The sequence below is a fragment of the Myxocyprinus asiaticus genome, chromosome 1, assembly GCF_019703515.2.
Source record: "Myxocyprinus asiaticus isolate MX2 ecotype Aquarium Trade chromosome 1, UBuf_Myxa_2, whole genome shotgun sequence".
NCBI lineage: Eukaryota > Metazoa > Chordata > Actinopteri > Cypriniformes > Catostomidae > Myxocyprinus > Myxocyprinus asiaticus.
The window spans coordinates 24238561-24265055 of record NC_059344.1 but is presented as its reverse complement, the minus strand read 5'-3'; the positions used below and the strand labels follow the sequence as shown (position 1 = coordinate 24265055).

The following is a 26495-nucleotide window of genomic DNA, read 5'->3' as shown; positions in this document are numbered from 1 at the left end:
GATCTCCCAAGTGGGGATTCCAAAGGAAAGTCTCACTGATCAAGGCACTACATTCATGTCATAAACACTAAGCGAACTGTACGAATTATTAGGCATTAAATAGATTCGCACCAGCATTTATCGCCCGCAAACCGATGGCTTGGTCGAACGATTTAATAAGACCTTGAAAAAATGTGATTTGTAAGTTCGTACACGAAGACGCTAAGAATTGGGATAAGTGGCTCGAACCCCTGCTGTTTGCAGTATGAGAGGTCCCGCAAGCCTCCACAGGGTTTTCCCCAACTGAGCTACTTTATGGGCATCGGCTGCACGGTGTGCTCGACGTCATATGGGAAGCTTGGGAGGAAGGACCTTCGAATAGCAAAAACAAAATTCAATACTTTCTTGACCTTAGAGAAAAACTCCACACTTTGGGGCAGGTAACACAGGAGAATTTGCTCCAAGCACAAGAACGTCAATGGCGACTGCACGACAGGGGCACTTATCTATGCTAATTCGCACAGGGAGATAAAGTGCTTGTATTGCTGCCCACTTCAAGCTCCAAATTACTCGCCAAGTGGCAAGGAGAGTTGGAGATCTCGATTATGAGGTTAGGCGAATGGATGGGGAGGGGCACATCAAATCTACCACCTCAACCTCCTCAAACCATGGAGGGAGGTGGTACTTGTAGCTTTGGTGACAGTAGTTCCGGAGAGGGTGGAGCTCGGGCCGGAGGTGACTCCCAAAACAAATTCATTCACACCGGTCCCCTGTGGAGAACACCTCTCATTGTCGAAACTTATAGACATCGCCTGGTTGCAAGCGGAATTCGCGGATGTGTTTTCACCCCTTCCCAATCGCACAAACCTTATAGAGCACCATATTAAGACCACCCCTAGTGGTAGTGGTTCATAGCCACCCCTATCGACTGCTTGGTCCGTTTCTGTGTTGACTACTGGAAAGTGAATGTGGTGTCCAAATTTGATGCTTACCCAATGCCACGAATTGACTAGTTTCTTGATCGGATGGGCACGGCTCAATTTTACTCGATGCTGGACTTAACAAAGGGTGATTGGCAGATCCCTTTAACTCCAATATCCCAAGAAAAAAATGGCTTTTTCCACACCGTTCGGGTTACACCAATTCATGATGCTTCCGTTCGGTTTGTTTGGAGGTTTGTGCCAAGTTATTCTGATGTCACCAGCCCGCTGACTGGCCTTACTAAAAAGGGGGCTCTCGATCCAGGGTATGTGGCATGGGGGACATGGTCATGTGTCTGTCTGCGGGAGAGGGAAAGCGGTAAGGCTCGTCACCTGGGCTATAATTACTCTAACACCTGTCTCTCATTATAGTGCTGGTGGAGGGAGACCTGATAAGGCTCGCCATAGCGTTAGAGTGGGAGAGAGAGTGGCTATGAGCAGTGGTGTCTGAAGGACCAGCAGCAAAACCCAGAGACTGCATATATTGAAAAGCCCTGTTTGGGTTGGCCACTGAGAGCCATTTCTTTTTTGTGTTGATCTGAAGTGTGTGGAGAATAAATACTCAACTGTTCGTTGTGTATATATATATATATATATATTAAAACAATAATAATTAAAAAAATATTGAGATGAAGTGGTTTTACATATTTTTAACTTAAAAGAGATAGAAGTCCCTATTCTTTTTTAAACTAAAAAGGATAGAAGTTCTTTATCTTTCAACAACTGTCACTTTCTCTAAGACCTTTTTTGCTGTTACATTTTTTCTATACTCTTTTTCCTTTCTCACACTGTTTGTTTTGATGCTTATCTTAATGAAACGCTCTCTATTTTGATTTGTGTCTCTTTTTTCTAAACCTGAGAGGCCACTTTCATCACCCTTGCATTTACCATTTAAGTGCAAACTACATAAAAATTGGAAATAATCTAATTTAAAGATTAAAAAGAATGTTTTCCCATTAGCAGCCGCAAACATTACAAGAGAGTGAGGGAGAATATTATACTGACATTTTATTCTGGCCTTTATCCCTATAAGATTAGCTTTATCTGAGTCTGAGTTGCACATTTTTAACATTGATTGAAAAACCGATTGTAACAAAGTCCAATGGAAAGGAGGAGGCGAGAACCGGCTTGACAATATAAATAATATTTTTATAATAAACTGAATCAAAAGACGAACACACACAGGTGTCAGACAGCTGTCCGTAACTCTCTCTCTGTTGCACTGCAATCTCCAGTCGGCCTTTTTCAGCCCAATTACGGGCCGGGTGTGCAGAATCACGACCCCCCCCCCCCCCGCCCTGCCACACTGATCTATTACAAATATAAATAGAGGAGAATTGGAGGGGTCTGAAATTGAAAGTGCTCTGGGAGGAAGAAGAGAATGATGAAAGAGAAGAAGGGGGTTCTGTTGGGTGTGACGAAAGCATAGAGCAAGGAGAGGATGGTGAGAGAGGGGAAAGTGTAATTCAGTGAACAAAATAAATAATGCATACAGTGGCAAATCTATACAAACACCTGCATTCAGTAATCATGTTCATGCACAAATGCACTGATTCAGAGAGATTTTCACACTCAGTCAGTGAATCGGAAATATACTAGATTTGTCAAATGGAATAAAATTGTCAGATTCCTTTTTTTTTTTATATAGACTGCCTATGATTACAGTTTAAGATCAGATCTACAGTTATACTATTTCAAAGAAATAAATACAAATCATCTCTGATCCCCAGTAATGTCATCAAGCATTAGTCTGATGACCCCACCTCCTCACTTTCTCTCTTCCTCTCTTTCTCTGGTTTTGTTGTAGTGCTATGAAACTGATGTTATTGGACCTGAAGATTTACCGCCTTGTTTGGTACCGGACTCGCTCCCACTCATTTTCACCCCCCACTGCACACGTGTGGGTGAGGAGAGAGAATGATAGAGGCGATATCTACACATTTTTCAATGTCATCTCTCTAGCCCTTTCCCTCCCTTTCACACACATGCACTATCTCAAACCTTAAGACGCACTAAACACTCTATTAGGACACACACACAGCTGTCAAAATAATGTTATCACTAACAGTTGCTTCACTGAATTTTTATTCACCAAATCCAAAATGATTTATGGCCATCATAGAGACTCTGCAGCTTCCAGATGAGAAAACAGCAAATGTGTGCAGCCATGTACTTGATCTTGCCATCCACTTACCTTTAAACTCCAGATGGTGTGTGTCACAACAGATCATCTGTTGATATATTTTTCTTGGTATTACACAAGACACACTTACACATACTTCTCTCGCTGCATATTGCCACATCAACCTTTAATAGAATGTCAATGAGTCTCTGAGTCTCTTACTAAATTGTGAGGAAGAGGATCAGGTTTATGTGATGCTGGTAAATAAGCTTTGCACCCTCGGGATATTCAATATGGAAGAGCTAGATGACTTGGCAGGGGATCCACAGTCCTTAACAGGGCTCGGCAGTACAATGGCACTCCCAGGTGGGATGTTAGCACAGGTCAATGGTTTGGCTAATCTGGGTTAGGCATCTTCAAGTGTGTGTGTGTGTGTGTGTGTGTGTGTGTGTGTGTGTGTGTGTGTGTGTGTGTGTGTGTATATGTATGTTGGTATGTAAGAGAGATAAAAATACTAAAAAGCAAGTAGAGTTACAAAGAGAAAATGAGTGAGCAGAACTGCAAGGCTCAGACAATGATTGCTGTCTGAAAGAAAAGCAGGCTGATGAATAAATGAGAGTCTTTAAGGAATCACCAAATGCTTAAGTGAGTGAAAGGAGAACAGAGAAAAAGGACAAGGGAAAAAATGAGAGCAAAGGGAATGAATGAGAGGGATAGAGAGGCAGAGAAAGATAGAGGAAGGAGGGGTGCGGCTCCCCGGGGGCCTGTATGACTCACTCTCCTGCTGCCGGCTCATGCGTCACTGGCGCGGTGCTGGAGGAGGAGATAGTGGAGAGGTCTATGCATTTAATTATGGCCTGCCAATTTATATGCACTGTAGTGATAGACACAAATTCATAATCACACACACACACACACACACACACACACACATAATCAATGAACAGATGTGGAGAATGACAGAAAAAGCCATACCGACAGACGGACTGCCAATGCATATACAAACACAATTACATGTTTGTATGTGCACAAATGTACTCTTTAATACCTCCAGTACAACCTAAGCACAGGGTTCACTTTTCACAGATGCATACCGAATGGACTGTTAAATATGTCCACAGCACTTTCAAAGAATTTGTTCATGCCTTTTGTTGACTTCAGCCATGTGCTAAAAGGCAGGATCCATAGAAGACAGAGACATGGTGGGGAAGGGAGGATTAGTGATGATTTTATCTACACACCTCCTGATCAGGTCACAAGCGTGGACAGATTTTTGATGAGGTGAGAATGTTCTCAGTGATGCCAATGTATTAGTACTGGTTAAGAGAGGCAAATTTATTATATCTGCTATTATGACTTTGTGGTTTTGGATGCTGTTATTCTGCCTAAATCTTTTGGAAATAATGGTGCAAAGACATTTGAATGATATGTGTGAAGAAGAACTAGCATTCTGTTAAACATATTTGTTGATATTACCAGTAAATTCAGTTTGAGTATGTTTAATTTAGTTAGTGTTAAATGTGTATATTATTGCATGGTTTGTGGGAACCTTGCGGTCTATGTATGCTACTGTGGCTCATGCTTGATCTGTCTGTGTGTGTGAGAAAGGCGCACATTTAAATTGGCCATTTTCTCTGTTATATGAGTAAACTGCTATCGGACCAGATGAAAGAACAGCTTGTTGCAGTGACAGTGATGCACACTGTCTGTTTTTCTCCAAACGGATCCCACAACTGGCACCATGCTAACGCAACAAGTATTTACATGATTAATAATAACAGCATGATGAAGAAGTGCATCATCATAATCTCAATTACTGTCACATAGCATCTTACAAGAGCCTGCTGCTGCCAACTTGTAGCGAATTTAATCAGTGCAACAGGAGATGAAGGCAGGATTGATGATGCACATTTGGTTGTCAGTCTTTAAAAAAGAAATAGTGCTTATCAAGGGCTACACAGTGGATGCTAAATGACTAAACTCCAAACCTAACTAAAGGTTCTCTGCATTAAAAGACTTATCGAAATGTCTCTGTGATTAAAACTCAAAAACAAATGACAGAATGGTAAATTACTAGATGTTTGTGGTGACATGACTGAGGTAGTCTTACTTGTACCTAGGTGGTATGTTTCATCTAATACCCAGCCCTTCTAGACAGGGCAATACATCAGTCCTTTCTCAGAAAAGGACTTTTTCGCATGGTGATGCATATGGGCAGGGCTATGACAGATGAGCTGGACAGAAAAGGTTTCAGAGGTTGTTGCCTGGAAATGAGTGCAAAATAAGATGTAGCTTAGCAGAAAGTTTGATAGCAAACAGAGGTTTGTTCATCAGATGACAGTGAAGGAATAGGTGTAAATGCAAGTGTTGCAAGTCAGCAGGTTTTACATTGTACCTGAGCCTCAGATGCAAATCACTGGCAAAATGGGACAGATTCATTAAACCCATCTATTGGCTGGGTTTTCCTCAAGAGGATTCTGTGAGACCCCATTTGCTGTGTTCTTTTCAGGAGGTCCTTGTGGGATCTCCTGGATGTTTAGTTACCAGGTATAAAGGTCTGGTCACACTGAATGTACCTTAGGTTTTTTTTGGTCATGCCCCCCTTTGAGAAAAATAAAATAATAATAATAATAATAATAATAATAATAATAATAATAATAATATATAATTATTATTACAATTATTATTATTATTATTATATTTTTTATGTTTCAAGTTTATATTTTTACACAAAAAATGCATTTTTCTGTTTCACTTTTTTTGCTGAATAATTAAAAGTTACACTTTTCACTGAAAACAAATAATCAGATAAACTTTTTGTCACAAGGAAACCATTGTTCTGTTATTTTCTGTATACTTTCTGTTACATAAATACATAAAACATTTTAATAATTCATATATATGCTACTGGTAAAACATCCAAAAATAAAATAAATAACAAGTGATATTATAATAGCTCACCCAAAAAATGTTAATTTCTGCCATCATTTACTCAACCTTCTCATTCAAAACAAGACTGAGGGATGAGAGGATCATAATTGTGACTGTCAAGCTACAAAAGCACATAAAAGCAACATAAAAGTCATCCAATTTCCTTGTGCGCTATATTTAGGTTTTTCTGAAGTCATGCGATTAATGTCATGTAAGAAACAGACAGAAATGTAAGTGTTAATTCACCTCTTCACCCATTCGATTTGCAAAAATGTCTTTGTTTACATTGTTGAGCGTGCCTGACAACATATGAATGCTGAGGGCCGCTGAGGGATTGCGTGTATTGTCACACATTTTTTGAATGTGTGATGATAATAATTAGCTGAATAAGGTTTGCATGGAACAGGGAATTCTTCCACACCGCCCTTATAATACCTCCCACTGGGTTAAGGAGTTCAGTGGTTGAGGCATTAACAAAGGTCCAGAACAGAATGGTAGCTATGCTACCACATTCAATAAATTCTTCTTACCACAAGCAGTTGGTTTAGCTAACTTATTTTATGTATTAGAAGACGTCCAATACATTGGCAAGCCACCCATACCCAAGCCAAGCCATACAAGAAGATCTAATAAAAGAAACCCTCAGATGAAACATTAAAGCCCATTATCAATAATCTCCAGTAGTTAAAATATATTTGCATCAGCAGTTTTGAGTCATAGGCCTAATGAAATTGATTGTGGGTTTGTTTGGGTTTGTGTCTCAGCCAGAGAGAGAGAGAGAGTCAGGCTGGAGGTATGTTTCTCAATTATTCTAATTTATGGTAACCCAGTGAACCCAGTTATTATAGTGATAGAGCACTAAATATGAAGGCTTTTGTAGTTTTTATACAAACTCTCAGGTGGCATATGTCTCAATGGCATAGTGGCTGGCAAATATAAAGTCTTTTAACCAGAACTTATTTATTTCTCATGTCAGGGTTGGGAATTTGTTTGAGATTCTCAACAAATCATTCAGCTGAATATTATAAAGTTGCTTGAAATAAAAAAATTATAATTTTTATATCTCCCATTGAAGGAACCATAGAATAAAAATAAAATAAAATAAAATAAAATGAACACTTTCCAGGTATTTTTCTTGCCCAAAGATTTTCTGACTCTTTGACAGAAAATCAGTGGGTGGCTGATGTGCTGTTTTACAGAGTGCGCAGCTTCAGGGAGAAAGTTTGAGTAAGCATTATCTGATGGGAAAATAGTAGGTGTCATAGTTGAAACAGGCACATTGTTTTTCTGTTGTGCTTAAAGGTGCACTCAATAATGTTTTCCTCATTAAAAAGTTGAACCCCTAAGGTAAAGAATAGTACTTTCGAAAAATGAGACTGAAGGCAATGGAGGTGTGGCAGGCAAAAACGCCCAGTAGGTTTTTACAGCTACCTGCGCACCTGACTAAAGTAATTTTAATTCTGAATGTACAGTACATAGCTGGTGCATGAGGGCAGACGCGAATCACACATGTCCATTAGTGCATACGTGATGACTCATAGTTTATTTTGTAGAGTTCCAAAACTGTGAGCAGGTCTGGAAATCTAACAATTTCAAGAGTATTCATAGGTATTCTTACCTAAAGTCTGGTTCTAGTGTCAATGTACACTACTAGTCAAAAGTTTAGGGTCACTTACTCATTCTTTATTGTGATTATTTTTTCACATTTAGAATAATAGTAAAGTCATCAAAACTATGGAATAACATAAATGGAACTATGGGAATTATGTTGTGACTAAACAAAATCCAAAATAAATCAAAACTATGTTATATTTTAGCATCTTCAAAGTAGTCACCCTTTGCCTAGAATTTGCAGACATGTACTCTTGACATTTTCTCAACCAACTTCTTGAGGTATCACCCTGGGATGCTTTTTAAACAGTATTGAAGGAGTTCCCATCAATGTTGGGCACTTATTAGCTGTTTTGTTTTTATTATTCGGTCCAAGTCATCCATTTCAAAAACTTTTTTTTTGTAATAACATTTTAGTTTTGTAATTAAATAAATGTATATGTTGGCACAATTATATTTTTGTCTACAAAACTAATTTCAAACATTTAAGCATACGCCTTCAGATCAAAAGGTTTTAAGATCATGAGAAACATTTCAGTCAAGTGACCCCAAACTCAAAGACATTCACAGAGTTGTCCTTTAGCCACACTTGCATTGTCTTAGCTATGTGCTTAGGGTCATTGTCCTGTTGGAAGGTGAACCTTCAGCTCAGTCTGAGGTCCTGAGCACTCTGGACCAGGTTTTCATTAAGGATATCTCTGTATTTTGCTGCGTTCAGCTTTCCTTCAACCCTGACCAGTCCCCCAGTCGCTGAAAAATACCCCCACAGCATGATGCTGCCACCACCACCATGATTCACCGTTGGGATGGTATTGCGCAGGTGATGAGCGGTGCCTGGTTTCCTCTGGACATGACACTTGGAATTGAGGCCAAACAGTTCAATCTTCATTTCATCAGACCAGAGAATCTTGTTTCTCATAGTCTGAGAGTCCTTTAGGCAGGCCCGGTTCTATGGGGGTACTTGAGTGTGCTCATAAATTTTGAACCCTTTGATCCCTAATTTCTCACCTAATGCAGATTTCAGAGAAGTCATTGATTTGAATCTGCTTCACTAAATAAGCTGTGTAACGTCTGTGTAAGATCAGTGATGGCTAATTACACTTTGTTTGAAAAAAAAACCTTTTAGCCTTTTGACATTTGCATATAAATTACTGACCTGGCCTCCACGTTTACATTTATATGGGTGCTAAATTGCAGATGGTCTTTATCACTATCAAAAGGATGCTAAAACAGGTCGCCTCTGGAGTGTCTCCATCAAGCTTCAAACACATTCCACAGAAAGGGGGGTGACCCCCCGTGCCAGGCACCAGAGCAGTTGTCTGTCTCCAGTAATTCCAATACACGTCACACACACACCTAAAGACATTTTCTCTATTTAGGCCATAGTAAGCAGTTATAAATGTATCTGCTATATGCATGTGTTGTATGTATATTCCCCTATTATATTAACTTAGTTAAAACCCTTTACTTGTATTAGTTAGATGTTAAACGCATATATTCAAGTGTATGAGTGTATATCTGCTTTAATATCGTCTGGAGGTTACCTTCTTGGTATCAAAATGATCTTCTCTTTATTTCTCACACCATAATGTACACCATGTGATCGTGAAATGCATCGAACAATTCTTACTGTGTTTTGAATTAAAAGCTGCACTAGCGGTCCAGATCAGCAATAAAATGCGAATGGGCCATAAACGGAGATAAAGGATGTCTCTCCCGCTCAAAATGCATGCCTCTGATTGGCCACTCCACCCACAAAATGGGTGCGGCAATGAACTAGTAAAACTCCAGAACGCAGACTAATCATCGCTCAAAAAAACTCTTCTTCTTGAGACCAACACACTCCAAAACTCTCTCTTGAGTTTAACCTTCTGGCAGTGTTTACCTTCAAGTAACTTTGTGGATTTCCTGTGGACTTCTTCAACTCACTCCTAAAGAAATCGTCGAGAACCTTGTCTACCGCATCAAGACTCTTATTCAGCAACAAACCAATGCAAGTAACCATTTACAACTGATTAGATGCACGTTTAAGTTTGAACCCCTTTTAAGGTGAATTGTGCCTCTGATGATTCTCATTTAGGTTGTGGTTAACTGACGTGAAATACTGCCATTCTCTGCTCTTCTCTCTCTCTTTTCCTTACTTTCCTTCATTCTATATATGTATGTTTTGCTTAGCTTGTTTGTATGTTAGTTATAGTTTCATTTATTAAATCCCTTATATTCACAATTGATTGTCTCTGTGTTCCGCTCACAATTCAAAGTCACTGAATGTTGCTCCTTGCTACATGCTAAACTACTGCTAGCACTGTATAAGTAGGAAGGCTATCATTCCTTGGCCAGGAAAGTAATCTTCCTAGAATTGATAAATAATTATATTGTCTGCTCGGTGGACGGACAGATCACGTAATTGTAATATCGATTCTGCTACAGTTAATTCTAAGATCTAATCTAAATATTTATTATTAATTATAACCAGTTATAATTAATTATAAATAATTCCCTTTTAAGCTAATTTGCTACAGCTGTCATCAAATTTTGAGATGATTTTAGCAATTCATCCAACAAATTTTCTCCAATCTTCACAAAAGTTTACTAAAGATGATTTTTAGACAAAACCAAGTATTGAATATATTGTTTATTCTTACTGGACTGATTCAACCATGCTAACAGCAAATCACAAAGTATTGGTGTTTCAAAACAAACTTTATTTACACAGCTACCCTGCCACGAACAGTTTGGGTACATGGCCACTTCCTGGTCAAGAATTAAAAATAAATCAATAAATAAATACATTTATTCTTAAAAATGCTGAATACTTTCACATATAGCAGTGATTCTCAAAAAGGTAATACATAGGGTTGTAACGATCCATCAGTCTGGATAAAAGCATCGATCAATTAACCAATGATGTGATGTCATCAATACAACGGGTAAAGATCGATGATGTTTTTTTTAAAGATTTACTTTTATTTTTAACGCTCTAATGCAAGCCACATCTGTACTCATTTCCGTCAATGGTTGCAGCAACCTTATGATATCCATCTTGCTTGATAAGCACTAAATATGCTTCTCATGTGGGACACCAATGTGCACGAAGTGACTGAAGTGATTGAAGTTGTTCTGCTCTATCTGTGTGCGCGGGCGTCAACATGGCTGCAAGCTCCGGTGACAGGATACCACGGAGCGGCTCACATAAGCGATTAAATCGGGCTTCCCTCAGTATCATGGCGCATGCTACACATTTGAATTCTGCATGAGAATTTTCGCTTTTAAAGCGCTTTGGAGCAGTTCAACCATGTAAAATGGCTAAAGAGACCCAATTTTCTGAATAGAACCGATGAGATAAAGAGAAAACACCTGCTCTGCATCCACATAAATTACAAGACTTTTCACATCTCATCAACACCATTACAAACATTTAGCACAGTAAACTTTAACAGAATCTTTCAATACAACCGTGGAAGTAGTAGCTAAGAAAAAAGGGATAGCACATACTCTCATGTCTTTGGTATTTTGGATTGAAAGACTTGCTTGACTGTTGAAAAATTGTCACTGTATTGTTTACATCTTTCCACAAGGCAATGAGCTGTCATCAAACAACTGATGATCACTTGTATGTGATTGTATTTGTATGACTATATATATATATATATATATATATATATATATATATATATATATATATATATATATATATATACATATATATATAAAGCACAATAACATATTAAAAGTATATTTTGGTTGCATTTTTGACATAAAAAATGTAATTGATGTGCAAAACAGGCACATAATATCGAAATATCGATCGCAGGCCCCTGAATCGAATAAAATCGAAATCGTATCATGGCAGACTTTGAGGTAACGGCAAACATCAGATCGCTGGCTAAGAGAATCGATACAAGATCGTATCATGATTAGAGCTGCAACAACTAATTCATAAAATCGATAATTATTGATTATGAAAATCATCGACAGCAAATGTAATTATCGATTATGGATATTTGCAGTGAGCACAGAGAAGCTCCTTCAGTGAAGTCACTTTACAGCCCAGTGAAAAATGTGTTGCATAATGAAACTCGTTTGAAAAATGACGGAGACAAATTGAAGTGGAAAAAAACACAACCCAAGATGTCCAGCAACAAGAACACTTTATAAAAACTTTGAAGAAGATTATAATAAGCAAACAGTTTAATGTGGACTGGTTAATGCGTCAGATGCATTGACAGAGTGCTTGTGCTCTTTGATGTGCTTAAGAGTTATTTCTTTCCAGAGATTAGCTTACATTTTACTGCTATTTTCAATGTTTTATAATGAATACATGAATAATGAAATGCATGTTATGATTTAAAAATCAGGCATGTATTTTCGTGAGTTGTGCAAAACTGCTTGTCTTTACCACAATCAAACAGATCGCAAAGGAGAAAGGCAACACCATCATTTTGATCAAACTCGTGCAACATCATATCTTGATTTCAGTTTCAGTGTAATCAATCGTGCAGCTTTCATGGATGTCACACTGATGTCTCAGAGGTCAAAATGTGCCTCCATGCGTCTCAAAAAACATTTATGTAATACATGATGAGACTATTCAGCACATCATGGTCATTCAGTACATTCAGGTAGTCAGCTGACTGCTGCATAACGTTGCTAAGCCTACACCTGACCAACTGAAGCAACCCCAGATCATAACACTGCCTCCAGAGGCTTGTACAGTGGGCGCAATGCATGATGGGTGCATCACTTCATGCACTTCCCTTCTTACCCTGATGCGTCCATCGCTTTGGAATAGGGTAAATCTGGACTCATCAGACCACATTACCTTTTTCCATTGCTCCACAGTCCAATCTTTATGATCCCTAGCAAATTGAAGTTGTTTTTTCTGATTAGCCTCACTAACAAGTGGCTATCTTGTGGTCACACTGCTGTTTAGTCCCAATCCTGTAAATTCTCGTCAAATTGTGCTCTTACTTTCACTATTAAACATAGCCGTGAGTTCTACTGTCGAATTTTTTTACAATGTGACTTCACCAAGCATTTTAGTGATCTCTGATCACGAGCATTCAAGATTTTTTTCCGACATTTCTTCCGCAAAGCTGACAATTCACCACTATCCTTCTAGGTTTTAATAATGCATTGGACAGTTTTTAACCCAATTCCAGTGATTTCAGCAATCTCCTTAGTTGTTTTCTTTGCTTGATGCAGGCCAGTAATTTGCCCATTCTGAAACACAGTAACATCTTTTCCATGACCACGGATACGTCTTCCGACATGGTTGTTTAAGAAATGAGAAGCTACACACTGCATCAGTTAGGATTAAAATAATTGTTGCCAGCTGAAACATATTAATCACTGCGATAATGATCAAATCATAGGCTCTTAAGTATCTGCTTATTTAAATCAAAACAGCAACTTTTTTGGGCCAGGTAGTATATATTAAACTGTATATAAGGCTGAATGTAATGTATAATAATGCTTAGGGTCCTGATTTTTGAAAGTCCTGATTAAGCCAAATGCAATGTCTGATTTCACCAGTAAATGTATACTACGGCAAATATTATTTAACTGGATAAGCATACACTACCATTAAACGTTTATTTTTGAAAAGAATACTTCAGAAATATTTAATTAGACAGTCAGAATACTATTTTAAAACATTTCCAATATCCCAATATTCATTTAAAATACTTTAAATGTATGTAATCAATGACAGTGTACAAGCATATGTACCTAACATAATTATGTATTTTTCAGCTGGGCAGAATTATTAATATTTCTATTCTGGTTTCACTATTTCTGCCTTTTGGGTGATTTTTTGATCTCACTCCATCCCTGATGAATAATTTTACTCTTTAATGAACAGTACTTTTTAAGTTTCACAAGTAAAGGAAAGGAACTGTTTTTCATATGCCTTGAAAGTTATAATAATAATCAGAAATTCAAACTTAACTATTTATGATTCAGGCTTTGTTGAAAGTTTTGTGAGAGTATAAAATCGTGAATTTAGTATAGTAAATCAAACCAAATCCTTACGCCCTTTATCATTTCTGTAAAAAAAAAATAATAATAATCACATTTTAATAAAATACAGGAAATATAATTTAGTTTTTTATTCGATTAATCGAAGTAATAATAGAAGATTAATCAATTGATTACCAAAATAATCATTAGTTGCAGCCCTAATCATGATAAAAAAGATTGTAAGGGAGGTGGGGAAGACTGCCCTAGTTCTTAATTCTCTTTCACTTTCACACATTTGATTTAATTAAGGTTTTGTTTCTAGTTTTTCTAATTTCAAAGGGGGGCGAGACCAAAAGAGAGAGAGAGAGAGAGAGAGAGAACCTCTAATCTAAAGTCATGTGTCTGAATTTATAATTACTTATTTGTGTGATTTCTAGAATCTAAAACTGTTGGAAAAAATTAGTCAAAATAGCTTAACACCTTGAGATGACCTGCTGTGTGACATGCTAAAACTACTTTAAACAGGATTCTTTAAAATTATTATTTTGAATTCTTCACATTAATCGAGAGAGTGCGTGGAATATTTATGCTTTTAAAAATTGTTTTGTCACACCGCAGGGCCAATAAAATGAACGAGTGAAATTTTAAAAGTTGAATAAAGGTGGTGAAAAACAAAAGAACTGGTGTCTAAAATATGTTTTCCCTTATACAAATATATTGATTTAACCTAATATACACTGGCGGCCAGAATATTGGAATAATGTATGTATTTTGCTGTTTCGGAAGGAAATTGGTACTTTAATTCACCAAAGTGGCATTCAGCTGATCACAAAGTATAGTCAGGACATTACTGATGTAAAAAACAGCACCATCAATTTTTGAAAAAAGTCATTTTTGATCAAATCTAGACAGCAGCCATCACTCCAACACCTTATCCTTGAGTAATCATGCTAAATTGCTAAACTGATACTAGGAAATCACTTTCCATTATATCAAACACAGTTGAAAGCTATTTGGTTCATTAAATGAAGCTCAACATTGTCTTTGTGTTTGTTTTTGAGTTGCCACAGTACACAATAGACTGGCATGTCTTAAGGTCAATATTAGGTCAAAAATGGAAAAAAAGAAACAGCTTTCTCTAGAAAAAAAGATTTCATACAAAGGTGTACACTACAGTCTTCAAAGACAAAGGACAGCTGGCTCTAACAAGAACAGAAAGAGATGTGGAAGGCCAGATATACAACTAAACAAGAGGATAAGTACATCAGAGTCTGTAGTTTGAGAAATAGACACCTCACATGTCCTCAGCTGATAGCTTCATTGAATTCTACCCACTCAACACCAGTTTCATGTACAACAGTAAAGAGAAGACTCAGAGGTGTAGGCCTTATGAGAAGAATTGCAAAGAAAAAGCCACTTTTGAAACAGAAAAACAAAAAGAAAAGGTTAGAGTGGGCAAAGAAACAGACATTGGACAACAGATAATTGGAAAAGAGTGTTATGGATCTCAACCCCATTGAGCTTTTATGGGATCAGCTAGACTGTAAGGTGTGTGAGAAGTGCCCGACAAGACAGCCACATCTATAGCAAGTGCTACAGGAAGTGTGGGGTGAAATATCACCTGAGAATATGGACAAACTGAAAGCTAGAATGTCAAGGATCTGCAAAGCTGTCATTGTGGAGGATTTTTTGATGAGAACTCTTTGAAGTATTTTAAGAAGTTCTGAATTTTTTTTTATTTTTTAATTGTAATAGTAATTTTCACGTTATTAATGTCCTAACTATACATTGTGATCAGTTGAATGGTACTTTGGTGAATAAAAGTACCAATTTCTTTCCATAAGAGCAAAATCTGTACATTATTCCAAACTTCTGGCCACCAGTCTGTCTATATTTTATAGATTTAGTCTGAGGACTGCACAATCTCAACTCATATCTCTGCCTGCCTTTCAGACATCTTGGCCTGGACTTCCATACCTTTAGATTAACCTTGCAAAGACAGACAGAATTCCAACCAACCCCCTTAGTCGACCATAACACTAACATCAAGCATTTCAGCCTGGAACCAAGGGGTAGTGTTTAAAGGCCAGTCAAACTTCACTACCCAATGCCCATCTCGATGACCACCCGGATGCAGATTTCTGAATGTGCTGCATAGCTCCTGGCCTGGGATCTTATCATCTCAAGACTGTACTACTGTAATGCTGTATTGGTCGGCCTTCCATTAAGCACGATTAAGCCTCTACAGGTAAGCCTCTACTGGTAAGCCTCAGGTAAGCTTTGCATCAATGTAGGCCAAGCTTATTGGCTGAAGGGAGTATTTTGACTAGCCTCATAATTGATTTTGCAGCTATTTTTATAATTGTTGTTGTTGTTATAAAATGATTAAAAAAGTGTCTCAAACTCTTACTTTTAGTGCTTTAAAATGTGTTCAAATACAAAAGCAGTCAATTTCCATTTTAAGCAGTTCCATTTCACTCATTCACTCCTACACAGACTCTCTCTCTCTCTCTCTCTCTACACACACACACACACACACACACACACATACACACACACAAACTTGTTTTTATATAATTGTGGGGACTCTCCATAGACTTCCATGCATTCTACGGATTTTATACAGATTTAACGATAATTTCTATCCCCTTACCCTACCCCTAAACCTAACCCTCACAGAAACCTTTTTGCATTTTTACATTTTTAAAAAAACATAGTTTAGTATATTTACTAAGCCATTTCCCTCATGGTACCGCTGGCTGGGCCCCACAAGGTAGGTGATCTCAGGTTTTACTATCCTTCTGGGGACATTTGGTCCCCACAATGTAGTATAAATATGTATACACACACACACACACACACACAAGACTCTGTCTTTGTGAGTGAAAATTACACTAATTTAATGTTTCTCTAATAGCTGCTTCTTTACCCAGCATGCTCTGGACCTAGTGGAACTCATCACCCCGCATTCCTAGGCCTATTTCCTGTGATTAAGAACTGCCATGGCATCATGGTTGCTCATGTATAATTTTTTCCCCAATATTTATTAATTAAAGCCTTTCCTCTATCTTCAAGCAGCAGACTGATTAGTCAAGAGCTAAACTAAAATGGAAGTGAAGCTAGATTGATGGCTGTATTGTTTGAAAAATTATGTAAAATCTGTGTGGCCTTTTCTGCTTGGACAATCCAGATCTGAGTCAACAGGCTCACGGCCACTAACCACATCCTCCACAGTTTTAGCAATAAATGCATTAAGAGTTAATATGCATTATTAATAAAAATTGTATATCCTGTCTTATATGCTAAAATGATAATTTTCCTGACCCATGACTTATAAAAAATATATATATCTTTTATGTGTTAAAAATATTTTTATTTTTATTTTTTCAATTATTTATCCTATTTATCTTATTTATGTATACATTTTGGTTGGTTTATTTGGGAATATTCAAAGATAAATCAGCTTGCCATACGATTTTTTTTTATATATTTAATTTTTAATTTTTATTGAATAATGTGTATCTATATAGTAAAAAAAAAAAAAAAAAAAAAAAACAGCGTACTGTATACTGTACAGTGTATGTTATTATTTGTATATTGTTGAGTGTAATTATGTGTATAACAGATGTTTAAATGGTGCTGTGTTAATCTGATGTTATTGTAAATTGGTATATGTCTCATCACTGTTACGACTGCTATGTTGATTGGAACTGCACCCAAGAATTTCACACACCATTGCACTTGTGTATATGGCTGTGTGACAATAAAGTGATTTGAGTTGATTTGATTTGATTTGATTTGATTTTACTTTTAATGCATCCAGCACTGGTAAATGTATTTGTACTAGTAATATTTCAATTAAAGTGCTCTACAAAATATTTTGTACTAGTAATAATTCTTATTACAGATTTCTATAATGGATTCTTCACTAGTAAGAATTCCAATTGCAGAACTCTCTATTTGCATTTCTACTAGCAAGAATGCAATTGCAGAGCTCTACAGTTGAATTACAGAGCTCTGCAATTGTCTTTTTACTAGAAACCATTCCAATTAAAAAGCTCTGCAATTCAATTCTTACTAGTAAAACTTGGAATATAGAGCTCTCTCATTCAAATTTCACTAGTAAGAATTTCAATTACAGAGCTCTACAACTGCATTCTTACTAGTAAATACTTGTATTCAAAAGATGCAAAACAGAGGCAATTATACCCATTTCCCTTTCTAAATACCGTCTAAGGTAGGCTACATTTCAAAATAAGGGCCATGTGTGACATGGTAAGATATTAGCATGAAATATCTTTACAAGTTTATTTAGCAAACATATTGATTGCATTCACATAGTGTCAAGATTATAGATATTATCGAGATGAAAACACAAATATTCTTTGTTATTGAAGGATAATATTTTATATTCATTAACTATATTCATTCACCTCTGTATACTGCAAGTGCACATGGGGATAAAGATCTTATTTTTTGGAGAAATTTTCTCTGGTCTGACTTTTGGCCATAATGGCCATCATTATGTTTGGAGGAAAAAGGGTGAGGCTTACAAGCCAAAGAACACCATCCCAACCGTGAAGCATGGGGGTGGCAGCATCATGTTGTGGGTGTACTTTGCTGTAGGAGGGACTGGTGCACTTCACAAAATAGATGGCATCATGAAGAAGGAAAATTATGTGGATATATTGAAGCAACATCTCAAGACATCAGCCAGGAAGTTAATGCTCGGTTGCAAATGGGTCTTCCAAATGGGCAATGACCCCAAGCATACCCCAAAAGATGTGGCAAAATGGCTTAAGGACAACAAAGTCAAGTTAACTGAGTGGCCATCACAAAGCCCTGAATTCAATCAGATATTTGGGGGCAGAACTGAAAAAGCGTGTGCGAGCAAGGAGGCCTACAAACCTGACGCAGTAAAACCAGTTCTGTCTGGAGGAATGGGCCAGAATTCCAGCAACTTATTGTGAGAAACTTGTGGAAGGCTACCCAAAATGTTTGACAATTTAAAACAAAGGTAAACAATTTAAAGGCAATGCTACCAAATACTAACAAAGTGTATGTAAACTTCTGACCCACTGGGAATGTGTTAAAAGAAATAAAAGCTGAAATAAATAATTCTCTCTACTATTATTCTGACATTTCACATTTTTTAAATAAAGTAGTGATCCTAACTGAGCCAAGACAGGGAATGTTTTCTATGATTAAATGTCAGGAATTGTGAAAAACTGAGTTTAAATGTATTTGGCTAAGGTGTATGTAAACTTCTGACTTCAACTTTAAATGTATAGATTGTGTGAAAGTTTGCAACGAGTACAGAGGTGTACATGCAGAAAGTAGAAAGACAAGTAGTTTTAAAGTTTTTTTCTATAATGTATCAAAGGAGGACAGCAATTTCTTTCTTCTTTTTAAAGAAAATTAAATAAAATGTTTTTCTGAGTATTATTTTTCATTTACCCTAGCATTGTTTTTCCTTCATTCTTTCATTTCTTTCATTTGTGTCTAATGTATGAAATACAGGACAAAATTTTTTTTTTTATAACAGAACTTGTAATGATTTTAATCTTTTTAATAAATGTATAATAACATATGGTATAATATCAATCATATATAATCATGTACTGCATATTCATAATACATTTTGTATTTACAATTACAGAGCTCTCTCATTAATTTTTTTACTAGTAAGAATTCCGGTTAGGGAGCTCTCTAACTGAGTTTTAGAGAGCTCTCTATCTGAATGTTTACTTGTTGTACATTTCCATTGACTCCCATTTCATTTTTTATTACAGAGCACTGAAAATGAATTATTAATGGTAAGAATTCCAATTACAGAGCTCTCTAAATGAATTTTTACTAGTAAAAAAATCACATTAAAGATATCTTTAATTGCAGAGCTCTGTAATTGAATTACAGAGCTCTGCATTTACATTCTTACTAGTAATTGTAGAGCTCTCTAATTCAATTACAGAGCTCTGCAATTAATTTCTTACTAGTAAGAATGTACCGTAATTGCGGAACTCTGTAATTAAATTATAAACTTAATTTTAGGAGCTCTACAATAGTGATTCTTACTAGGAATAATTGCATTGTAGAGCTCTCTAATCAGTGCCATCTCATTATAGTAATGGCGCCTCATGCATATTCATATTCATCTGGCTTGTATAAATTGGCAGGTGGGAAGATGTATATAAATATTTATGGAGGGCACAAAATGTATTATGAATATACAGTATATGATTACATATTATTATATATGTGTGGAGGTGTGGGCGTGGTGGTGTTCGGAGAGAAAGCGGTAAGGGTGCACAAACCTGAGCACAATATGTCTAACACCTGTTTCTGATTGTAGTGAGCAATGGGGAGAGTGATATAAGGAGGAACCATGCCAGAGACTGGGAGAGAGAGAGCTAGCACACACATGCCCAGACCGTGTTCCATTTTAAATAAACAATTTTGAGTTGAAAGAATAAAAGTTACCTGTTTGAGTTGAAGCCATGTTTCCTGTTTCCTTTTTGTCCCCATGAATGAAACCCGTTACAATATGATATTATCATATGTTATTATACATTTATTAAAAAGATTACAATCATTACAAATTTTGTTATAAAAAATATTTTTGTCTGGTATTTCATACATCAGGCACAACTTGTGAATGTAGGAAAAACAATGCCAGGTTAAATGAAAAAATAATAGGCAGAAAAACATTTTATTTAATATTCAAAAGAAAATTAATCTAAAAAAAAAACAAAAAAAACATTAAAACTACTTTCTACTGTTTTGCATGTATACCTCTGTACTCTTTGCACACAGTTTACACATTTACATTCAAAACATTTCTCTAAACGTTTTTCAAGAGTATACAGAGGTGAATTAAAATAGATAATACATATAAAATATTATCCTTCAGTAACAAAGAATATTTGTGTTTTCATCTCGATAATATCTATAATCTTGACACTATGTGAATGCAATCAATATGTTTGCTAAATAAGCTTGTAAAAATATTTCATGCAAATATCTTACCATGTCACACATGGCCTTTATTTTGAAATGTAGCCTACCTGAGGCGGTATTTGGAAAGGGAAATGGGTATAATTGCCTCTGTTTTGCATCTTTTGAATACAAGTATTTACTAGTAAGAATGCAATTGTAGAGCTCTGTAACTGAAATTCTTACTAGTGAAAATTGAATGAGAGAGCTCTATATTCCAAGTTTTACTAGTAAGAATCAAACTGCAGAGCTCTTTATTTGAAATGGTTACCAGTAAATAGGCAATTGCAGAGCTCTGTAGTTCAATTGTAGAGCTCTGCAATTGCATTCTTACTAGTAACAATGTCATTACAAAGCTCTGTAATTATAATTCTTACTAGTAAAAAAACAATTTTAAGTTTTAAAAAAACTTTTATTGGAGCTTTTCTAGTAAAATGCCATTGTAGAGCTCTGTAAATCAATTGTAAAGCTCTGCAATTGCATTCTTACTAGTAACGATGTCATTACAGAGATCTGTAATTGGAATTCTTACTAGTAGAAAATATTTTGTAGAGCTCTCTAATTGAAATATTACTAGGACTGACAAGCTGAAGAGAGCATGTTTGGAGAGGGAAAGAGTGAGCAAGAAAGAAATCAAGTAGGAGACACCAGTTTGCACTTTCCTTCATTCCAATAATCTTTTATTTCTTGATCTACATTTTTTACTTTTTTAGAAAGTCATTGATTGATTAAATGATTCTGTTGGGGACCTGGTTAGCTCAGCAAGTAAAGATGCTGACCTGGAGTCACAAGTTCGAATCCAGGGCATGCTGAGTGACTCCAGTCAGGTCTCCTAAGCAACCAATTGGCCTGGTTGCTAGGGTGGGTAGAGTCACATTGGGTTAACCTCCTCAAGGTCGCTATAATGTGGTTCTCGCTCTCGGTGGGGCACGTGGTAAGTTGTGCATGGATGCCGTGGAGAATAGCGTGAAGCCTCCACACACACTAGGTCTCCGCGGTAACGCGCTCAACAAGCCACGTGATAAGATGCGCGGATTGACGGTCTCAGACGCAGAGGCAACTGAGATTCGTCCTTCGCCACCCGGATTGAGGCGAGTCACTACGCCACCATGAGGACTTAGAGCGCATTGGAGCGCATTCCAAAAACAGCTGTTCCCAGTAATCCCGGAACTGCTTCACTCTGTTATGCTCCTCACAAAACTGCTTCATATCTTCCCGTAAAGTTGGATGCATACAAATATGTACCAAAACCGTGCCTTGAATCTCACCTTTCACACTGTTCAGGTGGGCTGTTAGTGCCATCTTTGCAAAGGAATTGTCTGTCCTGTACAGGTCAATATTGAAGTGTAAAGACCCTCCATTAAATGGAATGGGATTTGGAGGTGTGTGAAAGCTCATAAACAAGGGTTTTCACTGGAACCATCCACAAACTATGTCAAGTTTCACCTTGCCAAGACCTTATGGTTACTCTCTATGGGTTTCAAGGGCTGCCAAAATCCTGGGTGATAGCATCCCCTGGAAGCTGAAGTCTGGAGGACAAGTCTGAATCCAAGAAAAGCATCTTTAGGGCATCCAGGTCCACTGCCACTAGAGGATGGCTGGTGATGGATACATCTGACACATCCAGTTTGGCCTTGAGACTTGAAACAAAGCATCAAAGCTCTCAGAAGTCCCATTCAGAGTCAAAACTGCCTGATTTAGAAGTCAGAGTAAACAGAGAGTTAAATTTCATTATGGAAAAGATCAAAAGTTGATAATGGGGAGTCAAAGACTAGTGAGGGTGGAAACTGCAAAGAACAGAAAGTGCTAAGAAAAAGAGTGTATTTGTCAAAGAACACAATGAGAGATAAACAGGTAAACCTCCATGGAGAAAATTAGTGTAGGTTAAATGAAAAGGGTAAGGGAGTGACAGCATAACTTACAGTGGTCTTTCTCTTTTTATAAATGGTGGCACTTCGCTAATACGGCCTCGACCATAAATGGTGCAATGAAATACAGTATACTACAACTTTATAGCATGCAAACAAATGGCACCAGAAACTACATTTCACTACTTTAGTGGAGCAAATAATCCTTTCAAAACAAAACTACAAAAATGTGCTTGGCTTTTATGTACAAAATGAAATGCATTTACAAAAACTGTATACCATTACGTTCAAGTTTTATTATTATGGTTTGAAAATCAAGAAAGCTTTCCTAGGTTCAAAGTGCAGTAAATAAAAGCAATTGACTAATTAAATAGGTAGAGATATAAATACAGGTTAGAAATACAGATCATTTGGAAATAATCATTCATGAACACACTATGCCAAGGGTCTTCAACAGGGGGTCTGCAGTGGTACCGCAGGGGGTCCGCAAATTATTGTTTGATCCACCTTGGTGGCATTTGTATTAATCACTCACTCGCAGACGAGCGACGGCGAGAGACAGGAGTATGAATTATCGACATGTTGAAATACTTCGCAGCTGCATGCCAAATCTTAGTGTGACTAAATAGCGCTAGTCAGCAGAAGCGAGCAGCCCTGACAAACCCTTCACACGACCACTGCTCATCACGAGCTGCTCAATGCACGACACAAATCAGGTTCAGCAGCACTGCAATGGAGGGTCGACAATGCCACCAGCCATACTGCTCATTCTGTGTGTGATTTCCTGCAAGACAGGAATGTCAGTGTTCTGCCATGGCCAGCGAAGAGCCCGGATCTCAATCCCATTGAGCACGTCTGGGACCTGTTGGATTGGAGGGTGATGGCTAGGGCCATTCCCCCCAGAAATGTGCCTTGGTGGAATAGTGGGGTAACATCTCACAGCAAGAACTGCAAATCTGGTGCAGTCCATGAGGAGGAGATGCACTGCAGTACTTAATGCAGCTGGTGGCCACACCAGATACTGACTGTTACTTTTGATTTTGCCCCCCCCCCCCCCCCCCCCTTTGTTCAGGGACACATTATTACATTTCTGTTCGTCACATGTCTGTGAAACTTGTTCAGTTTGTCTTGTTGTTATACCTTTTTATGTTCATACAAATATTTACACACGTTAAGTTTGCTGAAAATAAAAGCAGTTGAAAGTGAGAGGATGTTTCATTTTTTGCTGAGTTTATAACAGCAAAACATATAACAGATAACAGTAAAACAGATAATAATAATAATAAATTACTAAATTAAAAGTAATCATTAAATAACTATTGTAATACTAGGCAATCAATTCTATATATATTGGAACAGTAAGGCGGGGTGCCAAGGTGTTTGCATTCAAAGGACAAAACTCCCCAGGGAGGCAAAGAGCAAATGTATGATCTCTGAGAAAATCAACGTATGAACTATTTCACAATTAGCATCTCTTCCTGAGGCACCACACCCCAGTGAAGATTGCAAATTCACTCCTCACTGTTGCTCTTCCACATCTGTCCCATTCTCTCCCCTCTCCTCCTCCTTCATTCCCCTTCAGTTCAGAATCACCTCAAACTCACCTCAGATCTGTATGTAACAAAAAAATCAAATCTGATGTATACGAATAATGTAACTAGGCATGTTTGGTATAATTTAAAATGTCTCTGTGTGACTGGTACAATGGTCTCATCCCCACAACAGTATAATATCTGGTAATACAGTTTTAAGAATGTAAACAAATTCTGGCCATTGCTTGGTGGTGTGCTTACCTCCTGGGTCTTCCATCTAAATCCTGAATGCAGATAAAGTATGATCACAGGAATTCCAACGTAACCACTCCCAAATTCCCTTTGTTTATGTTTTCTCTGGTTTGGGTATTTAAGGAAATGTAACACATTGTTCATTGGAATTTTCTGTAGCCAGAAATCCCTGTGGTGCTTACACTGCGTATTTTGCTAAAGTCAGGCATCTGTTACTCTTAAGATCCTTCTTTAAGCATTAGATGTTTTGTATTGATTATTTCTGAATTGATTAATTATGTAATTGGCTCAATACATATTTACCTGACTAATAAATTGTTAAACTTGATTCTATTCTGATTTATTCTTAAATTATTGGCTTTAGTAGATTATGTTAAATTCCTGTTACCTCAAATCTGTGATCAAGGTTAATACATACTAAGACCAAGCATTTGATGGAGCATGAAGCACATCAACTGGGATCTTAAGCTTTCTGATTAACCATTTGGCTTTAGTTAAGTGTGATAGACTGTAAAGGCTAAAGAAAGTACTATCTGGCACAATGTAATATTGATCGACCAGTCCAGATAGCACTAGTCATGACCCTTGTTTAATGCTAATATTATTCTAGTCAAGTGTAATAGGAAACTGCAGAACTAAACAAAACTACTATTTGGGTAATGGTATGTTGGTCGGCCTTATCCAACTAGTATTAGTCGTTTACATCTGTCTAGAGATAATATTACATTAATTAAGTGTATACAGATCTAAAGAAACAAAGTAAAACTACTAATTAGAAATAGATAAGCTGCGGTAGTAATCATTCTTTTTAGTATTAGTCATTTACCTCTGGCTAAAGATCAAACTGACAAGTTTGTGACCATGGGATCCATGTACACAGTCGGCATGAGACCCTTAGCGACAGGATTGCGAATGAACGAGTGCAATTTAAAAGTATAGAATTAACTAGAATAATCAAGTATCCAAATCTAGATCTTAATTGATGATCAATAATAACTGGAATCTCAAACTAAATTCGAGGTCTAATATAATTGGAGTCAGATAAATTTATTAATGGAGTCAGATTCGGTCTTAACAAAAACAAACTAGTTTAAGATGCCAAAACCACACGTGCGGCAGAAAAGATTAATGCACAGATACCTTCACCACTTTGCTGGATTCCGCCATTGGGAGTTTCAGCTCCCTAGTCTTCCTGAGCATCTGTAAACACTACTGTAACTATGGTAACAGTGGCATCAGTTTTTTGTTTTAAATGTTTTTATTTGGTATTTCAGCAGAAGATCATTTGTAACTACACCTTTTTTTGTCTAAATGCAAACAAATAAAACTTACATCCTAACAAATATGCATAAATAAAAAAAAACTACTAACCAGAGAGAAAACCCATCTAACCCCACCCAAAAGTGCTATCCAGTGGAAAAAGCAGGTAGTGAAGGCATAATTAAGTGGCGTCGGTTTTTGCCGTCCCAGTTCGAGCCAGAGTCCGATAATGAATGAAATAATGAAAGTTTGGAAGAACAACTGATCGACCTGAACCACCTTTGCAAGCACGATTTGAGCAGGACATTTCACAGTGGTAGGTTTTAATTTAGTAGCTTTCTTACAAGTACACTGTTGATTATTGTGAACCTAACAAAGCTTCAAGTAAAAGACATGTAGTGCATCTAAGTTATTCATATTTTCCTGGAATGGGTATAGCCGAACTTTTTGCACCCGAGATATGAACGGAGAACAGAGGTTTACTCCCAGTTGGACATTACCGGGTGTATTAGAGAGTTAGTGAGCAAGTTAGCTGAGGACTAACATGGATAGTGGCCATAACATTACAGCTTGTAATTAAATAATTATATAAGACTTTTGAGATCAACCATTTTGTTACACAGTTTTAGGTAAAATCCGGCCCACAGCTGAATAGTAAACCCTTACCAAAACAATAACATTACATAGCAAGTTAGCCGAGCACTACTGTGGATTGCATACGTAAAATTACCGTTTGTAAAAATAAATATATCGCCACACTTGATCACTATTCATGATAGTAAGAATGACAAACAATCTGCATAATTCTACACAGTTGTAGGTAAATGTGGGCCCGCAGCTGATTAGTAAAACTATTTCAACACAATAACATTAGCTAGCAGGTTAGCAGAGGCTTACAGCTGTGCACTGGGTGTACACCGTAGCTACAACACAAAACTCTGCATTTGAACTCTAGGTAGCAGATAAATCCACAAATAATCAAGCATGCTTACAGGTTGTGATCCTG

At 37.1% G+C, this 26495-nt stretch overlaps 1 pseudogene; it reads right to left on the bottom strand.

Annotated features, from left to right (window-relative positions):
* Positions 1-21277: 21277 nt before the first annotated feature.
* LOC127439741 (histidine N-acetyltransferase-like) lies at positions 21278-25396 on the bottom strand (annotated as a pseudogene).
* Between the last annotated feature and the right edge of the window lie 1099 nt (positions 25397-26495).